Source organism: Coenobita brevimanus, chromosome 67 (assembly GCF_032717465.1).
Source record: "Coenobita brevimanus isolate Jiangsu-jjx chromosome 67, ASM3271746v2, whole genome shotgun sequence".
NCBI classification, from domain to species: Eukaryota; Metazoa; Arthropoda; class Malacostraca; order Decapoda; family Coenobitidae; genus Coenobita; species Coenobita brevimanus.
This window is the reverse complement of record NC_137020.1, coordinates 4,315,711-4,328,082: the sequence shown is the minus strand read 5'-3', so window position 1 is coordinate 4,328,082 and position 12,372 is coordinate 4,315,711.

The following is a 12,372-nucleotide window of genomic DNA, read 5'->3' as shown; positions in this document are numbered from 1 at the left end:
CCGCACAACAATGGAACGAGGGCGCTGGGGATTTTGTTGCCCTACCCTGTGAGCTAGCTCCATGGCCATAGGTGGTAGTTGTAGTTTGTCCTGTAATAGGTACAGTCACTCATAAAAGAAAAGACCCCCCCTGCGTTAGAGGCAATATACCTCGGGGTATTCAGTGTTGGTAACAGTGTATTTGACGTCAGCCATATGGGGGGATGAGGAGGGGTGTTTGAGAGGAGGGAGGAGTTGATCTGCACGAAACACTGCTTCAATCCACATTTCGAGTCAAACATACATTATATCTGACTTGTTATCAAGGCATATGTATGTAACCCATCACATTTGAAAAAGTTTATCATTAGCTGAATAAAATCGTCAGCCGGTGGCAGGAATAAGATGCAAATGAAACCCCCGGCCTCAAGGGTTAAATGAATGGGCTCGACACATTTAGAATGAACTTTGAATTAACTTCCCCCAAACGCAGCTTCACACCCCCACACCTGACGTCATTTACAGTGTTACCAGGACCGATATCATATTGATTGAAAGGTGTCTTGGCCGGGGGGGTCGTTTCTTTTATGAGTGACTGTACTGTACGTCACCAACGTCGTGGTCTCCCCCCACGTCTCGCCACCGGGTTGTTTCTTCACACCACTGATACGTAAATTGTTGCGACGACTGTAGTCCTCTTGATAGTTTAAGCGTTGTTCCATGTCGTTGATTCGAGATCTATTTGCTTCATTTATCAATTTGTACTCATGATTCTCTTTTTGCATTGCTTTATTTTCTGACTTCAAGTCAGATACTTCTGCTTGAGTAAACTCTAGGCTTCTTGTTATGTCACTTAAAGTTGATTCCAGTGTTATTATTCTCGATTTTAGATGCTCAGTAATGGTATTCATGGCACTGTGATAAGCCCTTTCTTGGGACTCTAGTAGAACTTTTATTGTGTTGTTATCCATATTTGTTTGCTTCGTTGATTCAGTAGTTCACTACTGGGTTGGAGAATAAGTTAGACTGGACTCTGCTAGGCTACGTGTTGCCTATACCGTGTCAGTCGAGAGTTGTGAGGAAGGATGGGACTGGAGTGCATTGGTGTTGTGATAGGAAGGGTTAGATTGTGATGGTTTGGGCACGTGGAGAGAATGGAGAGTGACAGCTGGGTGCGGAAAGTGAGAAGTGTGAATGTCGGGGGTAGGGTTGCGAAAGGCAGACCGAAAAAGACCTGGGACGAAGTCATAGAGTGTGGCCTCAGGGATAAGGGACTGAATAAGGAGGCAACCAGAGTTCGTGCAACGTGGAAAGACGCTATTAGGTGACTGAGGCCGACGCCTGCAAATGCTGGTGCTTGCAGCATACAAAGACCCCTTAGCATGAAGGGAGAGCCCTGTGGCGGAGGGGACACAATCTGGTCGCACTATGGGGTGGTACTACTACTCTGCGGCCAGGTTGTGTTAGGAAGAATACTGCCACCGTATTCCCTGCGTGTCGTAAAAGGCGACTAAATGGAGCGGGGTGAGGGAACTAGGGATCCCTTCCTCTGTTTTTTTTAGTTCCTAAAAAGAGACAAACCAGAGAAAGGGATGGGGGATTGAGTTATCTCCTTACCCTGAAGATTGGGTCTATGAATGTGCGTGGATGATGTGGGTGAATGCGAAATTTGAACGCGAGTTATGGGTGTTTGTGAGTGCATATGGGCCTGGTAGTGAAAGGGTTGAATAAGAGAGGGAGTTTTTTTGGAATGATGATGATGAGTGTCTGTAGAGTTTTGGAGCGAATGTGAATGTGGTAATGATGGGAGATCTGAGTGCTAGTGTGGGAAATGCAGCAGTTGAAGATGTAGTTGGTATGCATGGTGTGCCTGGAAGAAATGAAAATGGGGAACGAATGATAGGGATGTGCACTGAGCAAGAGATGGTGATTGGAAATACCTTGTTTGAGAAGAAAGATATAAGTATACATGGGTGAGACAGGAGGGTGGAAGGGTTGTTGATAGAGCATTCATGGACTATGTGGTTGTGTCCAGGAATGTAAAAGGAAGATTGTTGGATGTGAGAGTTCTGAGAGGGGAGGGTGGAAGTATGTCTGACCACTACCTGGTGGAGCGAAAGTTAAGAGTAGGTAAGAGATGGGTGAGAGCTAGGAGAATTAGGTGTGGCAGGGTGGTTTTGAAAGTGAGTGAATTGGATAAAAGAGAGTAAATGACAGAGTATCAGGAGAAATTGAAAGATGAGTGGAACGCAGTGAAAAATCAGGAAAATGGCAATGTGGAGAAGGAATGGCAGGTGTTTAAGAGTGCTGTGGTGGGGTATGTGGAAGGTGTGGTTTGAGAGGAGTGGGTGGTGGTGTAAGAAAAGGAAGTGAATGGTGGTGCGAGGAAGTAAGTATGGCTGTGGCTGAGAAGAAACGTGCATATGAAATGTGGCTGCAGAGGAACGATGAGGTGTCATATGAGAGGTATAAGGAAAAGAGGAATAAGGCGAGAAGTGTTGTGCGTGATGCTGAAGTCGCAGTAGATGAGAGGTCGGGTATGTGGTTGACTGAGAATTTTCAACAGAATAAGAAAATGTTTTGGAAGGAGGTGAAAAGGGTGCGAAAGGGAGAGTCTGAGAAGGAAGAGCGAGTAAAAGCAGGGGATGGAAAGATGTTAAATGAGATGGATGCAGTAAGGAAGAGATGGACAGAGTATTTTGAAAGATTGTAAAATGTAGAGGAGGAAAGGGTGGCTGAGATTGTGGCAGGTGGAAGGGTGCAAGGAATAAATGTGTTGGGAGAGTTGAATGATTCTTTGATCACGATGGAGGAAGTGCAGGAGGCAGTAAAGGAGATGAAAGCAGGGAAAGCTGCAGGTATGGATGGGTGTGCTGTGGAATGCCTGAAAGGTGGTGGAGCAACTATTGTTGAGTGGTTAGTAAGATTGTTGAATGTGTGCTTTGTGAAAGGTATGGTGCCAATTGACTGGGCAAGTGCTTGTGTGGTCCCGTTGTATAAAGGCAAGGGTGATAAGTATGAATGTACTAGCTTTAGGGGTATAAGTCTGTTGAGTGTTGTAGGTAAGCTGTATGGTAGAGTGTTAATTATGAGTGTTAGAGAGGGTACAGAAGGCGTGCTTGATGATGAGCAGTGTGGCTTTAGGAGAGGGAGAGGTTGCGTGGATCAGGTGTTTGCTGTGAGACAAGTGTGTGAAAAGTATTTAGCAAAAGGTAAGGATGTTCTGGGAGTTCATAGATTTAGAGAAAGCGTATGATAGAATTGACAGGGAGGCTTTATGGACTACTTTAAGATTGTATGGACTTGATCGTAAATTACTAAAAGGAGTGAAAAGTTTTTATGTAAATAGTAGAGTGTGTGTAAGAGTGGGAAATACTGTGGGTGATTGGTTTCCCGTGAGAGTGGGGCTGCGGCAGGGATGTGTGATGTCGCCTTGGTTGTTTAATATTGATATGGATGGTGCTGTAAGGGAGCTGAATGCAAGAGTTTTAGGTGGAGGTCTGAGTCTGGTGACTGTTGATGGTAGAGAGTGGAATCTGATGCAGCTGCTGTGTGCAGATGATACTTCACTAGTGGCTGATTCAGAGGAGAAATTGTGACAGTTGGTAGTGGAGTTTGTAAGGTTGTGTGAAAGGAGGAAATTGAAAGTAAATGAGAATAAGAATAATGTGATGAAGTGTACGAGGTTGATAGGTGGTGGGAGGATGAATATAGCTTTGAATGGTGAGTTGCTTGAGGAGGTAGAGTGTTTTGAGTATTTAGGGCCACATGTTGCCATGGATGGAAGAATAGATGCAGAAGTGAAGTTTAGAATGAATGAAGTAGGAGAGGTGCTGAGAGGAATGAAAAAAGTGTTAAGATGTCGTTCACTCAGAATGGATGTAAAGAGAAGGCTGTATGAGGGTGTTGTGGTACCGACTGCGTTATATGTGGCTGAAACATGGAATATGGGTGTAGCAGAGAGGAAATGTTTGAATGTAATGGAGATGAGGTGTCTGAGAAGTATGTGTGGAGTGACGCGTATGGATCGAGTGCGAAATGATGAAGTGCGAAGGAGAACTGGAGTTGTTTGGGAGATGGCTGATCGAGTTGAGCAAAGGGTGTTGCGATGGTTTGGGCATATGGAGAGAATGGATAATGAGTGATTGGTGAAAAAGATAACTAGATCTGATGTGAGAGGAGTAAGGCTGAGAGGAAGACCACAAACAGGATGGACGGACAGTGTGAGGAGAGCATTGGACGCGAGAGTGATGTCTGTTGGGCAAGGAAGAGTGGCTGTGCGTGATAAAATGAATGGAGAGAAATTGTGAATGAATACATGATGATGCAGCCCTGAGGGGATATTCTCCCGCACTTCTCTGATCAGCTGATCAAGTCAGGTGCGGGTAAGGGGATGGGTCTATTATGATGTGGCAGGGGTAAACCCACTCTGCTGTCGAGCCCTGCTGTGGATGTCACTGATTGCACTGCGCAGTTGACCCTTGTGCAGTGTGGTGCGGTGAGGATCTGTCCCTTCTCCTCTTTGGGGCTAAGATGCGAATGAATGTATTTGAGTGGGTGAGTAAATTTGGAGTGTGTCGTCCTGTCTCGGCTACCTCCCTTTCCTTGGGGGAAACAGCTTAGGTGTATAGATACTGTAGATAGACGAAACGATGCTGTATAGAATTATTTCGCATATTTACATAAACACATATATAGAAACATGCAAACATATACTCAGATATATCGCTTACATACACACATACACACACACATATATACATAAAAACATATATACATATACAGAAACACATAGGAACCGACTCGAACGCAATTACTACGTTTCGCTGCTTCGCTAATAATAGCAGGCTTTACCTACCCGTATTGAGACAGATTTGGAGGACTGTTGCTCCACTGAATGCTGGCCATTGTGCCTGTGTATTTCCTTGGCCACTGTACCTGTGTATTTCATTGGTCACTGTACCTATGTATTTCATTGGCCACTGTACCTGTGTGCGTGAATGAGAAACAGGGGTGTGGAGCAAGTTGTGAGACAGAAGAGGGGGATTTATGTAAAGAGCAACAGAGAGGCGAAAAGATTAGTAAGAAATAATAAGAAGAGAGTGGATGAGAACTTTGGAAGGAATGTGAGTGTAAAGTAGAGAAAATGTAAGAAAATGTTCTGAAAAGCGGAAAAGAGAGTTAGACAGGGTGATAAAGAAGTGAGTCGGGGAGTGAAAGATAATAATGGTAGATTACTAGTGGAGAAGGCAGAAAAATTGAGCAGATGGAGAGAACACTTTAAGCAATTGTTGAACATAGAGAATGAAAGTAATGCGAGTGTAAGTGGCTGGGGAATGTCTAGGAGGAGGAGGGAGGTGAGAAGACAGAAAGAGATCAGTAGGATGGAAGTAGTGGAAGCAATGAAGAAATTCAAAATGGGGAAAGGCCCAGGAATTGCTGAAGTGTATGGTGACATGCTGAAGCATGGGGGATAGTAGTGGAATGGATGTGGAAGATGTGCAGATTGGCCTGGGAGGAAGGTAGAGTCCTGGAGGACTAGAAGTCAAGTATAATTATTCCTCTGTAGTAGGGGTAGGCAGCCCCGCCCAGGGAAGTACTACCGCCAAGGTAACGGCAGACTCCAGGAATAGCCTGGATTCCATTTTCTCTCCTATGCCTTGGTAGCTGGTTACACATCTTTCTGCCTCAAACACCGGAGGGCATCAGGCTGCCCTCTTTACGCAACACACTCATCCACATTATATCACATTGCCTTAAACCAACTATCCTCTCTCCACAAAACACCGATCGTGTCATTACATATCACACACATTCCACAACACATCCCTGCTCCCCCCCCCCTAAAAAGAACCATAGCTGCTGCTATACTGGGAATCAGTGCGGTGAGGCAGTTGGACAAAATTCAAAATAAAGCCATTAGATTAATCAGTTATCCTGCCATAACGCAGGACCTTCCTCCGTTATCAGTACATAGAGATGTTGCTTCTTTAGCATTATTTTATCGCTATTTTCACCGTAAGTGCTCTGACGAATTGGCTTCAATTGTGCCTCCCCTTCACATTTTTTCCCGAAATTCTCGGGCAGCTGGGAGCGCTCATGAACTCAAACTCTCACCCCTACAATGCAGAACCTCTGTTTATCAAAGTTCATATATTCCCAGAACTACTACTCTCTGGAATTCACTTTTTGGGAGTTGCTTCCCGCATACATTTAATCCTCTCGAATTTAAACCCAATTGTTATAAGCATTAACGAATGGAAGATGCCTCTAGGCACATGGACTTATTTTTTCCCTTTGTTTTTCCTTCCTACATTCATTCTTAAAAAAAATGAAAAGGGGAAAAAAAGTGTGTGGTAATCATAGGGGCATTTCTCTTCGTAGTGTAATAGGAAAAGTATATGGTAGGATACTTATTGACAGAGGTAGGGAAATAACAGAGGAATTAGTTGGAGAAGAACAGGGAGGTTTTAGGAAGGGAAGAAGTTGTGTAGATCACACATTCTTTCTTAGGTCTTTTGTGGAACAGTTTCTAGAGAAGGAAAAGAAGTTGCATGTGGCCTTCATGGATGTGGAGAAAGCATATAACAGGGTGGGTAAACAAAGACTGTGGAATGTATTAAGAATAAATGGAGTAAATGGGAAGATGATGAATGCCGTGAAGCGAATGTATGAGGATGCTAAGGCTGCGGTGTGTGTGGATAGTGAACTGAGTGAATTTTTCTGTCTGAATGTTGGATTGAAACAGGGATGTGTCATGTCCCCACGGTTATTTAATCTGTATATGGATGGGGTTGTAAAAGAGGTACAAGGTAGGGCAGTGGATCTTGGAGTGGTCCTAACGAGAGAGGATAGTGTTTGGAAACTCCCTGTACTGTTGTTTGCATATGATACTGGATTGTTACGCGAAGACGAAGGGGAGCTGCAAGGCTTGGTGAATGAGTTTGGGAGAGTGTGTAAGAAATGGAATCTAAAGCCGAATGTAGAGAAGAATAAAGTTATGGTCTTCGAGAGAAATGAAGTCAATGAATCTTCAGTAAGGTTGGATGAGGAGGAAATGGAAAATGTGAATGCGTTTAAGTACTTGGATAGTGTGATGAGAAAGGATGGAAAATTAGAAGGTGAACTGCTTAAAAGGGTGCAACGGGAAATGAGTTATTTGAGAGAAGCATGTGGAGTCACATGGACGGGCAGACTGACAAATGAGGATGTGAAGGGCCGTTGTGGTGTCGATGTGGATTTGATAGAAAGCGTCAGGAGAAATACACTGTGGTGGTTTGGCCATGTGGTGAGGATGGAGAGCGAGAGACCAACAAGGAAAGTGTATGCGAGTGAGGTGGAGGGGGCGAGAGGGAGGGGGAGGCCGAGAATGAGATGGAGGGATAGAGTGGAGAGGTATTTGAGAGAGATGGGTATGAACTGGGAGCAAGGCAGTGAAATGGAGTTGGACAGGGCGACATGGAGGCGATTTATTCGTGGACACCCTGTTAGGAATTGAGACGTCTGGCAATAGATAGACCTGTGCATTTCATTGGCCACTGTGCCTGTGTATTTCATTGGCCACTGTACCTGTGTATTTCATTGGCCACTGTACCTGTGTATTTCATTGGCCACTGTACCTGTGTTGATTTCAATGGTACATGAATAATTTAAATGGAATTTTTGTATCTGCATAGACTAGTAATTCTCTCTCTCTCTCTCTCTCTCTGGATATTTGAAGGCTTCGACTGGGGTAATGCTTGCTTGCTACCCTTAGCAGTCTGCATTGTAATCTAGCATTGGTACGGTATTCGGCCTAATCCTGCTTTCATATCATATTAACACATTCAGCTGCCAATTGCTTGCTTTATATATGCTACATTTTATAATGGCAAACGTCATATATTTAACTATGCTCAAAAGAAGCCTCAGTCACCAAAATAATTATAAAGTCTGTCGATTAACGCTTTTAGAAATGAATACGTAACTTCGTTTTTATTCAATATTACGATTAAAATTTCACTGACTTACCATAGTGGAGGGCATGGAAAGCGAGAGACTGACGAGGAGAGTGTATGAGAGTGAGGTGGAGAGGGGAAAGGGAAGGGGAGGCCGAGGATGAGATGGAGGGATGGAGCTGAGGGGTATATAAGAGAGAGGGGTGTGAGCTGGAGGGAGGGCAGTGAAATGGCGGGGAACAGGGCGACATGGAGGCGATTTGTTTGTGGCCATCCCTCACGGGATTAAGGCGTCTGGCAGTAGATAGAAAGATAGATAGACCAGAAATTTGCAGCATCTAAAGAGCCAAGATCATGGTATAAGTATAAATAGGTGGCATATACAGTTGGCGACATATGAACCTGGTACAGTGAGAGATTTGGCTACAATAACCGACGTTCGTGCACCCTAACACTTCTTCTTTACCGACTTATTTTTATATATGGCTGGGTAATATCATTTGTACGTTACTTATGCATAACATGGTGATATTAGAATGATTTATGTGAGGAGCAGACTGTAGCACCAGTCAAATAGGGCAGTGCTCCCTAGGTGGATGGCAAAATGGTGATAGGGAGAGCTAGAGCTCCCGTTTCACCAGCCCTCAGGACTTGATCCTGACCATCTCCCTTTGCTGAACATTTTCATTGTAATCATTTACATAGAGAGTAGGCCAGCATGCTCTCATAATACCTCTACCTTCAACTGTCTACACCACACTACACGCGCATAACATATCACACCTTCTATTCACTCTCTTTAGCAATGGCCGCTGCAATGTTACTATCAAATGAGGTGGTACCTCGGATTGCCACCACCGGCAGGGTAGGGCTGGCGGCACAGGTCCCTCCTGGTCGCCATCAAGCGACTGTGCCGGCAACGACTGTTGCAATTTCCAGTGATGCTCGTCAGCGGAGAAGTGAAATTGCGGCCTTATTCTTGACCAACATCCGCGGCCTTAGTACATATTTAAACTCAGTTCATTTTTTCCTTCAGTCCATATCCCCTTTGGCCCTTTTCCTCACAGAACCACAAATCTCACCCTCTACTGATATATCCCCATTTTGTTTTCCCGGTTACCATCTCCTCACAAACTTCCGTAACAAGGGCGGCACCTGTTGTTATATCAAATCCCAATATGCATTTGACTCAGTTATAAATTTCACATCATCCAGTTTTGATTACTCATTGTATAAACTAAATTGTCAAAATATTACCACATACTGTATATTTGTGTAGTCTATCGCTTCCCCAGTGCTTCTTCAGAACCCAGTGTATTTGATTCCATATCCACACAGTTGAGTAACCGTAACCTTGCCCTTAGCTCCGAAATTACCATTTTGGGTGATTTTACCATACATAATGTTGAATGGTTTTTGCATTCTGCCAGGACTGACGATGCTGGTCTAGAGTGCTAGCTGTTTGCAGAATCGTTTAATCTCACCCATCTGGTAAAGCAACCAACCAGAATACCTGATAATCCTGACCATAATGCCCACCTCTTGGATCTATTCTTGACAAATAATCCAGATCAATACAGGATAGAGGTACTGTCACCACTTGGATCCTTTGACCACAATCTCATCAAAGCCTCATTAGTTAACCCCCCCACACCTCCCCGTTCTGAACCTGTCAGGGTGACCCGATGGCACTATGATAGGGCAAACTGGGATGGATTTAGAAATTATCTTGCTGACATTCCATGGCAGTCTTTCTTCTCTAGTGATGCCAGTTCTACCCAGTCCCACATTTGCGACTTAATATTAGCTGGTATGGATTTATTCATACCAAGTCAACAGTTCACTAAAAGATCGAACTCTCCAAAATGGTTTGATGGCAACTGTGCCAGAGCAACAGCCCAAAAGTCATTAGCATATAACCCTTACTTAAAATAAAAAACATCTGAATCACTCTCTCAATTTAAAATTGATACAAATCATGCAAAAGCTGTAATAAATCTAGCTAAATATAACTTTCTTCAAAAGCAAATATCATAACTACTTAACAACCCTAATGACAACAGAATATTCTTGTCAACTCTTAATTCTTTCAATAACAACTTTAACAAGTCATCATCCATTCCCCCACTAAAATCTTCAGATGGCAACATTACAAATGACCCACGTGCGAAAATAGATATTTTTGCCAGCACATTTGTCGGAAATTCTACCATAGAGAAAATCAGTACTAGAACTTGACTCTCCCGACATTGTTCCACTTAAAATACTGACAAGATACATGAAATCCATCTTTGACAATTTACCAACCAACAAAGCTCCAGGCCCAGATGGAATTCCTCCAACTGTTTTGAAAAAGTGTTCCCCTGAACTTGCCTCTGTTCTAGCTGTATTATTCAGACTATGCATACGTACTTCTTCATTCCCAAATTCATGGAAAGAAGCCAATATCCACCCAGTTCTGAAGAGAGGAAGTTCCTCTGACCCTTTTGATTACAGACCAATAGCAGTCACAGCTTCTCTTGGTAAGGTATTTGAAACTTTAATTAATAACCACATTGTTAAACATTTTGAATCCAACAACCTAATTAGTGATAGACAATATGGTTTTCGCCACGAAAGGTCCATCATTGACATACTCAATCTCCTAACTCATACCATCCATCAATCAATTGACCTATATGGAGAAACTTATGCAGTAGCCCTTGATATTTCTAAAGTTTTCGATAGAGTATGGCACCGTTCCCTTGCTATAGACTAACGTCTTTTGTTCCTCTGTTTTACTCATATCTCAGTGACAGGAAAATAAGAGTAAAAGTAGATGATGTATATCCCAATTTCCACTCAATTAACGCCGGCGTGCCGCAGGGATCAGTTCTGGCAACAACCCTGTTCCTGGTTCATATTAATGATCTCTGGTTCATATTAATGATCTCTTATCTGTCACCCACAAACCCATTCACTCATATGCAGATGACTCAACACTTCATAGTTTATTCACACTCAGACACCCATTTACAAAGTCTAATATCTCTACCTCTTAACTCAGTACAGCCATCTCCTTAAATCAAGACCTATCTGCAATCAGTGAATGGGGACAAACAACCTTGTCTCATTTAATGCTAGTAAAACTAAATATATACATATTACTAATAGACAGATATTGCCAGATTCGTATATTACCTTCAGTACTACTAATATTTCCATCTCCAAACTTATTGAAATTCTCGGCGTCTCGCATACCAATGCCCTCAGCTGGACCTCTCATGTTAGATCACTTGCTAAAACCTCCTCAAAGAAACTTGGACTAATGTACAGAGTCCGTAACTTATTCACTGACGAGCAGTTAGCTGTAATTTTTAAGAGTCATGTGCGCTCTCAGCTTGAATATTGCTCACCCTTGTGGAATGGATGTGGAGAGGTTGCATTAAAGCAATCAGACAAAATTCACACAAGGTTGTTGGAATTATTAATAACCCTGCTATTACAAATAAACTACCTCCCCTGCAAGTAAGAAGGAATGTTGCCTCCCTTGCATTATTTTACATATATTTTTATGGCAAATGCTCAGACGAAGTTGCGTCCACGGTGCCACCTCTCCATGCCTTCCCTCGTGCTACACGGGCATCTGGTAGCGCTCATGACTGGAATGTCACTCAGCCATATTGCAGAACTTCTGCTTATCAGAATTCTGTCATTCCCCGAACTGCATCTCTCTGGAACTCGCTTCCCCAGAGTTGTTTCCCTCCAAACTTCAACCTACAGCTGTTCAAGTCTAACTGTTACAGATATTTTATGAACATAGGACACCAGTAATCTGGTGTATGGATTATTTTTTGTTATTCATTTGTTTTCCTTCCTCTGTTCTGTTATTAAAAAAAAAAGAAAAAAGGAGGAGAGTGGCTAGGTGTAAGAAGCAAAATAAATGCCTAATACTGGCCTTGATCATTTCACCTGATATTTCACAACTCTACTCATGCCACCAGAAAGCATGAGAATACGTCACGGTTGTCAAGTGCACCTAATCACAGCTCTCTGCTACATGACGATGCTGTCAAAGGTTTATATATGGCCAACTGTACACGACTTTACAATGTTTAGTACTATAGGTATAATCTCATTTGCATAAAAAGTAATAAAATAAAAAAGTGACAGCCCTGCCGTGTGTGTGTGTGTGTGTGTGTGTGTGTGTGTGTGTGTGTGTGTGTGTGTGTGTGTGTGTGTGTGTGTGTGTGTGTGTGTGTGTGTGTGTGTGTGTGTGTGTGTGTGTGTGTGTAACCGTAACACGACTGAGTAAAGTCAGGTCAGTATCAGGGTCATAATTATACAGGACTTTATCCAATCCTCTCAGTAAACAGACAATCGTGACAAATAATCGTAAAAATGCGTACTATTTTTCCTTTCAGTTTATCTTTCACTTTTCTTTTGTTATGAAGTGTTAATCAGCTGTATGACTGAA